The sequence below is a fragment of the Dipodomys merriami genome, unplaced genomic scaffold (assembly GCF_024711535.1).
Source record: "Dipodomys merriami isolate MVZ:Mamm:240054 unplaced genomic scaffold, mDipMer1.0.p SCAF_26, whole genome shotgun sequence".
Lineage (NCBI taxonomy): Eukaryota > Metazoa > Chordata > Mammalia > Rodentia > Heteromyidae > Dipodomys > Dipodomys merriami.
Window position 1 is genome coordinate 17,097,067 of NW_027204048.1, and position 8,914 is coordinate 17,105,980.

The window sequence follows — 8,914 nt, forward strand, 5'->3', positions numbered from 1 at the left end:
CACAATTTTCTAGATTTAATTGGTTCTTCTCTCCTCCTGTTTGTCTATTATTTCCTAAGCCACTTTGGTATCCAGCATGGTTCTTCTGGATAATATTTCCAAAGCTGATGTCTCCAGCAGGTGCTCAGTAACGACTGTGATGAACTGAAAAGGAGGAAACACACAGCCCTACTCTGGCTCTATGATCTAAACTGTAAGTCTCAACTTTAAAAAGTTTTCCACGTTAGTTATGCAGGTTAGTCAGAATATCTCTAGTTATACCAACACCGTAGCTGCTTCATTATTTTCAAGGATGTTTCATAATCACAAAATGTTCATAAAGAGAAGCTTTGAAATCTGCACTGGCCTTCTTCATACATTGCCCTACATATGTTTTTATTACCCTCACATTCCCAAGGCAGATATGTCATTGAGAGTTTATAGGCATACCTTACTGCTGGGCGACCTACTGCGTTAGATTGGGTGCTCTTTGAGGGTGAAGGCACACCTGTGTTGCTCATTCCTGCATCCCATTCAATATAGTGTCAGGCACATGAAGAGTTTCTAAAATCATCCTGTGGAATGAGTAAGTGTGTTTATAAGTGCTAGGTGCTACACTAAATCTTGCTTTGTTTCATTGTGTATAATACTAATAATAACAGCATCAACTTTCCCTTCTTCTTTCTCTCTCCTTCCTTCCTTCTTTCCTTCCTTCCTTCCTTCCTTCCTTGCTTGCTTGCTTCCTTCCTTCCTTCCCTTCCTTTCTTCTCTTCCTTTCCTCCCTTCCCTTCCTTTCCCTTCCCTTTGCTTCCTTTCTTTTCTTTCTTTCTGTTGGTCCTGAGGCTTGGACTAAGGGCCTAGGTACTGCCCCTAAACTTTCTTGTTCAAGGCTAGGACTCACCATTTGAGCCACAGCTCCACTTCTGGCTTTTGGGTGTTTAATTGTACATAAACATTGCATGGGCTTTCCTGCCCAGATTGGCTTCAAATCATGATCCTCAGATCTCGGCCTCCTGTGTAGCTAGGAATATAGGTGTGAGCCACTGGCGCTCAGCTTTTTACTTCTTCTTCTTTTGTTTTATTTTAAGCAAATGTATTGTGGTTTAGATTTGAAACGCCCAGTGTATGGGGAGCCGGGTGGGCAGATGTCGGGCTTCATGGAAGTGACTGGGGTCCGGGTGTTTTGATATCACGCGCATGGATTCATAACCTGATGGTATGACTGGGAGGGGCTAAAAAGTAAGAGGTGGGGCTCAGTAGGAGGAAGCAGGTCCTGGTATGTTCTTGGGAACTCTGCTTTGTTCTGGCCCCTTTATGCTTTCCCGTTTCTGGGCTTCCTGGCTGGCGACGCCCTCCCCAGTAGAATAGGCTGACCTCTCAAACCAGGCTGAACACCACTGTGGAGAATGCACAAACACTCAGGGAGGGACAGCACCCAGGCCCGGCCCGCGCACACACCCACACCCACACCCCCCCACCCCCCCACCCCCACACACACATGCATCCACCAATGCCCAGATCCAACGTTGGGTCTGGGTTTTAGTGGCTGTCTCCTTGGACTTCTGCAGTCTGGCACAGTTCCTCAGGCCCTCTTTTCCTTTCAATGACCTTGACACTTGGGGAGAGTATCTGGTCATTTGTTTCACAGACAGTCCCTTCCTTTGGTTTTACCTGATGTTTTCTTACAGTTAAACAGTGGGTGTCCCATTTGGAACAGTATTACAGAGTGTCACGCTCTGTCCATGCATACTGGACCAGGCAGCAATGTCAGACTTCTTTTGTTTGTTTGTTTGTTTGTTTTTAATAAAAGGAGTGGTACGGGACAACTTCCGTGTGTTTATAAATGCAAACTCTGGCAGCTGTATGTACAGACTGAACTGAAGAAAGGATGAGTATGGTTGAAGCCCCCTTTAAGATGTTATATTGACTCAGTGTGAATGTAAGATGCAGGGACTAGGATGAAACTTTGAAAAATGAGATATTTTTAGGTAAAAATGAATGGTATTTGAGGATCAGTTTTTATGCATGGGAGAAGAAGAGCTGAAGGATATTAAGCATATAATTACTAGGATATTAGACATGGACTCTATTAATTGGTAGTCAAGATCTTTTTTCAATTTTCATTTTATTTTTTGTTCATATGGTACCAAGGAATCAAACCCAGGACCTCATGCACATCAGGCAAGCACTTTACCACTAAGCCACATTCCCAGCTTGTGTGTGTGTGTGTGTGTGTGTGTGTGTGTGCGCGCGCGCGTGCGCCTCATACTCTCTCTTACCTTTTTCTGCTCAGGGCTGGAGGTCTGGTGCTCTACCACTTGGGCCACAGCTCACTTCTGGTTTTTTGATGGCTAATTGGTGATAAGAGACTCATGGACTTTTGGCCTGGACTGGGTTCTAACAAGAATCCTCAAATCATGGCCTCCTGAGTAGCAAGGATTACAGGCAAACACAAACCTTTGGCAGGATCTTTGTAATAAGATTTGTAAAAAGTAATCTGCTGGTTTGCCATTGCAGTAATGCAGAAAGAGAAGGAAAGAAAGCTGCTCAGCCATTCATTCACTCTTGTTTCCAAGTTTAAGGTAGAGAACTGGCAGATCTCTAAATGAGGACTGGAAAGCACAGTCTGCACCTCACCACCACCCCTTATTTTTTCTGGGTAAATAGAACTTTCTCGAAAGAACAACTCAGTCTGGGTGTGGGTAGTGAAAAGGGTTAGCTATACCTAGTGAGGGAAGCAGGCGTGAATTGCTCCAAGGTTCAAAAGCCCTTCTGAAGGATTACTTGATTGAAATGCAATGTAAGATGCTGGAAACTAATCTTTTAAAGCTATCTTTGTTAGAGACAGAGGGGAGTGAATATTCTCTCATATTTCTCTAATCTGCAGTAGTCTAGCCTGACTCTCATGGTCCAAAAAGCTGTTCTTAACCTCACAAAGACTCATAGAAAGAAGGAGGAAGTCTAGGTGATTGGAGCCCTGTTGGGTATAATTACATGATAAATACCTATTTGGGCAAATAAAACAGAGGTTTTTAAACTGAGGTTGCATTTACAGAGTTTTGAAAGAATACAAGTGCCCAGGACCCATTCCCAGTGACTGTAGGGTAGGTGTGTTATTTAGAATTTCTTTGGTTGGAAATGGCAGAATATCACCTCAAATAGGGTTTTTTGAAAGAATACAGGTGCCCAGGACCCATTTCCAGTGACTGTTGGGTAGGTGTGTTATTTAGAATTTCTTTGGTTGGAAATGGCAGAAAATCACCTCAAATAGGGTTTGAGCACAGTTTGGAAGGGGCTGTGTGTTAGTCAGCTAAGATCTGCCTAACAAATCAGTCTTAGGGACTAAATAAATCATAGTCATCTTGTACAGTTTCCGGGTGGTGGTGGTCAGGATTTGGGGAGGAGCTAAGATTCTGCCTTGGGGTTCTCGTGAAGTGAAAACCAAGATGTGAGCCGGGCTTGGTCACCTAAACTCTTGTCTGAGGTTTGAGAAAGCATTTCTAAGATGGCTTCACCTCTTGCTTGGTGTTGCCTGGTGCTTGATCTTGGCAGATTATCTCCTACCACATGGGTTTTTGTACAGGAGATTCTTTCAGAGAGAAATCCACAAGAACAAGGCAGAAGCAGCGTGGCACAATTCTAAGGCTGGGATTAAGGTCCCTCAGAGGAATGGTGTTTATAGGTCACATCATCTATCTGCGAAGGCTGAGGATGTCCTTGATATACAGTAGTTTGTGTCCTAGAGAAAATATACATTATGTTGGTTACACCCATTCCATTTTTATAGGATAAAAACAATTCAACTGAGTATCAAGGGAAGCTTTGAAGGGGGAAGCAGTAATTTTAAAAAGCCCTGTGGGTTAAGAGTGAGTCACCTCTAGCCCTGGTGATGGGCTTAGATCTGTCTAATAACCTTGAAACACTGTTAACATTGGCAGAGATCTTCAGTGCCCCAGATGATTTCATAACATGTTATTTGATCTTAAGAACAGTGTTAGGCTGGTAAGATGGAGTCCTAAGAGCTGGGATTGAAAGATGAAGCTAATAATAGTGAACACCCACCAGGTGCCAGGTCTCTGGATCCTTTTAGTCAAGCAGCATGAAGTAGAAATGAGTAAGTTCAATTTGTCTTTTGTGCTGGTAGTTGGGGCTTGAACTTAAGGCCTGGGCACTATCCCTTAGCTTCCCCCCCCACCTCAAGTTTAGTGCTCTACCATTTGAGCCACAGCTCCCCTTGCAGCTTTTTGGTGGGTAATTGGAGAGAAGAGTCTCACAGACATTTCTGCTCAGGTTAGCTTTGAACTGCTATCCTAAGACCTCAGCTTGAGCCACAGCTTCAATCCTAGTAATTGCACTTTTGAAGAGAGCTCAGTGTCCTTTGGCTGGGAAAGGTTAAATACATGCCATGGGTAAGCATTGGCATTTTGATGAGCACCATGGGGTTCTTACTCTAGTCTCTTGTACTTTCCACTTGGCTGCTGAATCTTTCAGCATGATCAACCCTTGCTGCTGCTTCCCTCACAAACTCCAGGCTGGACTTTTTCTTCCTTTTCTGGCAGCACAGGATGCTCCAAAGGCCAAAGAAAGGGCTCTGGAAGCCTGGGCTCAGACTTCGGATGGCCAAAGAATGTATTCTCTTCTTTTCCTTCCTTCCTTCCTTCCTTCCTTCCTTCCTTCCTTCCTTCCTTCCTTCCTTCCTTCTTTCTTTCTTTCTTTCTTTCTTTCTTTCTTTCTTCCTTTCTTTCTTTCTTCCTTTCTTTCTTTCTTGGTGACAGTTTCATTACAAGTTTGTTGGATTAGAAAAGAGAGCTAGTCCACCATTTATACTCAGATAAACCAAGCAAGTGTGGTTTTAACACTGAGTTCTTAAGTGGCCTCAAAAAACTCTTGTTTCTTCTTTTTCCTTGTTTGTCAATTGGATTGCTTTAAGGATGAACAGATTTGAGGAAAGGTAGCATGAAGGATGCAAAACACTTTGTGATTCTGTATGTATTTGGGTAAAAAAGATGATTTTCGGGTATAACTTCTACTGTTAATGCCTCAAACTTTTTTTTTGGTGGTGGTACTGGGTTTGAACTCAGGGCCTCACGCTTGCTGTGCAAGAATTCTACCTCTTGAGCCACTCTCCTGGTCAAACTTCTGAATTGCTCTTGGAACTCAAATATTTTTGGCTGTGGATTGTCATAAAGGTGCAAGAAATAAACATTACTTTACCATGTATTTGCAATTCACCCAAAGCAATAATAAACCCTTAGATTATCCAAAATACATGTCAACAGTCCCACCAAATTGAGTCTGTGATATTATAATGAAATAAGCATAGACTATGTCAAAGCTTCCGTCACTGGTTCTCTACCTGGGAAAGTTCTCTGAATGATTCTTACATTTTGAACTCTGGAGCTCTTTTGTAGTTTACAAATAGAATGGCCAACAATAGTGCACGTGTAATTGCAAAGTAGTTGTAAGCCAAAGTGACACGCTGGGCCACAGAGTTTAGAGTCTAGTCTCATTATAGTATAGCATGGTAGATGAGAGCTCTCTGAGCCATAAAAACTTGAATTCCAGACTTAGCTCCAACAAAGGTATAACTTTGGGTGGTGATTTTATCACCTCACATGTCATAATTATATAGTTGTTACAAGGATTAAATAAAGTCAGGGAAATAAAGTACTGTCAAAATTATATTTTTAATATGACTCATACAAATATAAAGTGAAGCATGTCTCAAAGATGTACTTAATATGTTAATGAGGGAACTGACAAGATGGTAAGACTGGTTCAGAGAGATTCAGAGGCAAGAAAGCATTTATGGCAACTGAAAAAAAATGCTTCCATCAGATGGTTAATTTAATACAAAATTGGTTAATGTATAGACTGATGAATGGTAACATCTAGGATGGTCTTTCCTCCAGATCACTTGCATCTCTACTAGACAAGTTTAATTTGTATCCTTATCAGTAGTGGTGGTGATTTTTGTCTTCTGAACCCATTTTTAGCTCTCACTACTAAAGGGGAGGAGGAGGGCCAGCTGGCTCGGGTTGGTTGGTGGAAGAGCCGTGATGTTAATAAATATTCTTCCATAAACACAACAAATCAAAGAAAGGTTGGACAAATGGGATTGCATAAAGTTGCAGAGCTTCTGCAGGGCAAATGACATAGCTAGCAAGATCAATAGAAAGCCCACAGATTGGAAGAAGATCTTTACTAGCCATACAACGGACAAGGGTCTCATATCTAAAATATACTTGGAACTCAAAAAATTAAACCCCCCAACAACAAATCCTCAAAGAAACAACTGCCCAATAAATAAGTGGGCGAAAGACTTAAAGAGAAACTTCTCTGAAGAAGAAAGAAGGATGGCCAATAGACACATGAAGAAATGTTCAACATCCCTAGCCATAAAAGAAATGCAAATCAAAACAAAATTGAGATATCACCTCACTCCAGTTAGAACAGCAAAAATCAAGAACTCTAACAACAACAGATGCTGGAGGGGATGTGGACAGAAAGGAACCTTACTTCATTGTTGGTGGGAATGTAAACTTGTTCAACCACTTTGGAAAGCAGTATGGAGGTTCCTCAAAAGACTTCACATAGATCTCCCCTATGACCCAGCAATCCCACTTTTGGGCATTTACCCAAATGTTTACAAACAAGACCACACTAAAGCTACCAGCACAACTATGTTTATTGCAGCATTATTTACCATAGCTAAGATATGGAACCAACCCAGATGCCCCTCAGTAGATGAATGGATCAAGAAAATGTGGTATATATACACAATGGAATTCTATGCCTCCATCAGAAAGAATGACATTGCCCCATTTGTTAGGAAATGGAAAAACTTGGAAAAAATTATATTAAGTGAAGTAAGCCAGGCCCAAAGAAACATAGGTCCCATGGTTTCCCTTATTTGCAATATCTAGTATATGTATGAGTCAAGCGGAAAAGGTCAGATAATGTGATGTCAGGAAAATGAACCCTTAGATGTGTATTTTAATGTTTTTTTCTTTCATGCATGTGTTTCTAACGCATTTATAAGATTATTTCTTTGTTGCTTTGTATGTTCCTCCCCCACAGTATAACCCCTGCTTTCACTATATTTGATGTCAGTATAACTTGTGGAGGAGATGGGGAAAAACCAGTTGTTTAAGGATACAGGTGGACCTGTTGCAACAATGAGAAGTACAAGTTGTCATGTCCAAAACGAGCTTTACAACGTCGGTGCCGGGGGGGGGGGGGGGGGGAAGGATTGGGATTGGGGGGGAGGGGGGAGGAGGCTGGGAAGGGATGTGAGGGTAAACAAAGGAGGAGGCTGCAATGCTTGGTAAGAAATGTATGCATTATCCTGCCCATGTAATTGTAACTCCTCTGTACAGTATGTTCACAAATAAAATTAAATTAAAAAAAATAAAAATTCTTCCATGGACAGGCAGTACTCACAATGAGTTAGCCACATTCAATCGCCATTGAATGCTGAGCTTGAGAAACAGGATATCAGTTTCTCCAGGTCACTAGGTTTTAAAGATATAAGGATAGAATACATTATCAGATGAAGTAGAATATTAATCAATTGGAGATCTGTATTAGAAAAATATGGGAAAAAATCCAAGATGTTTACTTGAGAAGTAGATACACTTAAAATACAACCTATAAGGCTATTACAGTATCAGAAAAGCCAACACTTATTAACTATTTTCCTAGACTAGATTACCTTTGATACTTAAAACATTTCTATCTTGTCCAAACATATTTCCTGTATATGGTATCCAGGAAACAACATGAAATAACTTCAACTTAAACCACTTAACAAAATTATTGAGCTTTACATTATGTGGGGGAAGTATAGTTGATAAATATGTAACAATATTTCTTTGTCTAAAACTGTAACATATGACCATTAAGAAATCTTAACAAGTTTTACTTAGCTCTCTGATTAAAAAAAAAAAAAAGGAATCCTGGTAGTTGTAATCTGTATTTGAGCTGAGTCAATACAGAAATTTAAGCTGGGCACCCGTGGCTCATGCCTGTAATCCTAGCTACTCAGGAGGCTGAGATCTGAGGATCTCGGTTCAAAGCCAGCCCGGGCAGGAAAGACCGGGAGACTCCTATGTCCAATAAACCACTAGAAAACCGGAAGTGGTGCTGTAGCTCAAGTGGTAGAGTGCTTGCCTTGAGCTGAAGAGCTGAGGCACAGTGCCCAGGCCCAGAGTTCAAGCCCCATGACTGACCAAAAAAAAAAAGAAATTTAAGTGACTTGGCAACTGATAGAGGATTTAAGTACTGTGCATTATTTTAAGGCATTATTTTGTTAGATTATTTCCTTATGGAGCCTTTGAGACCTTGCATATAACCTTCAGATTAATAGATGGTAAATTCTATTTCAGGACTGGAGGTGTGGTTCAAGTAGTACAGCACGGGCCTGTGTGAGGCCCTGATTCAATCTCAATATTACAGCAAAAGATAAAGGAAATCAAATTTAAAAATGAACCTGATTCCATTTTCACGTATGAGTGAAAATGGAGCCAGGAGATGGATAGGGTTGGGAGAGGTTGGGGGAATGATAGAAAGCCTAACCTTGAGCAAGAGGCAGGGTACTCAAGACATGTGGAATTGAAACTGTTGTATAACCGCTCAAAGCTTGAAGGGGAAAATCAGTAAGAATTTCTTCTTGATGTGAGTTGTAGTCTCTATTTTAAGGAATATGGCTGGGTGCTGGTGGCTCTTGTCTGTAATCTTCATTGATCTCAGGAGGCTGAGATCAGAGGAGCGAGATTGGAAGCCAGCCTTGGCAGTGAAGTGTTCAAGATTCTTAACTCCAATGATCTACCCCAAAGCCAGAAGTTGAGCTGTGCCTCAAGTAGTAAAGTGCTAGTGTTGAGCGAAAACATTTAGGGACAGGGCTGAGACCCTAAGTTCACACACACACACACAC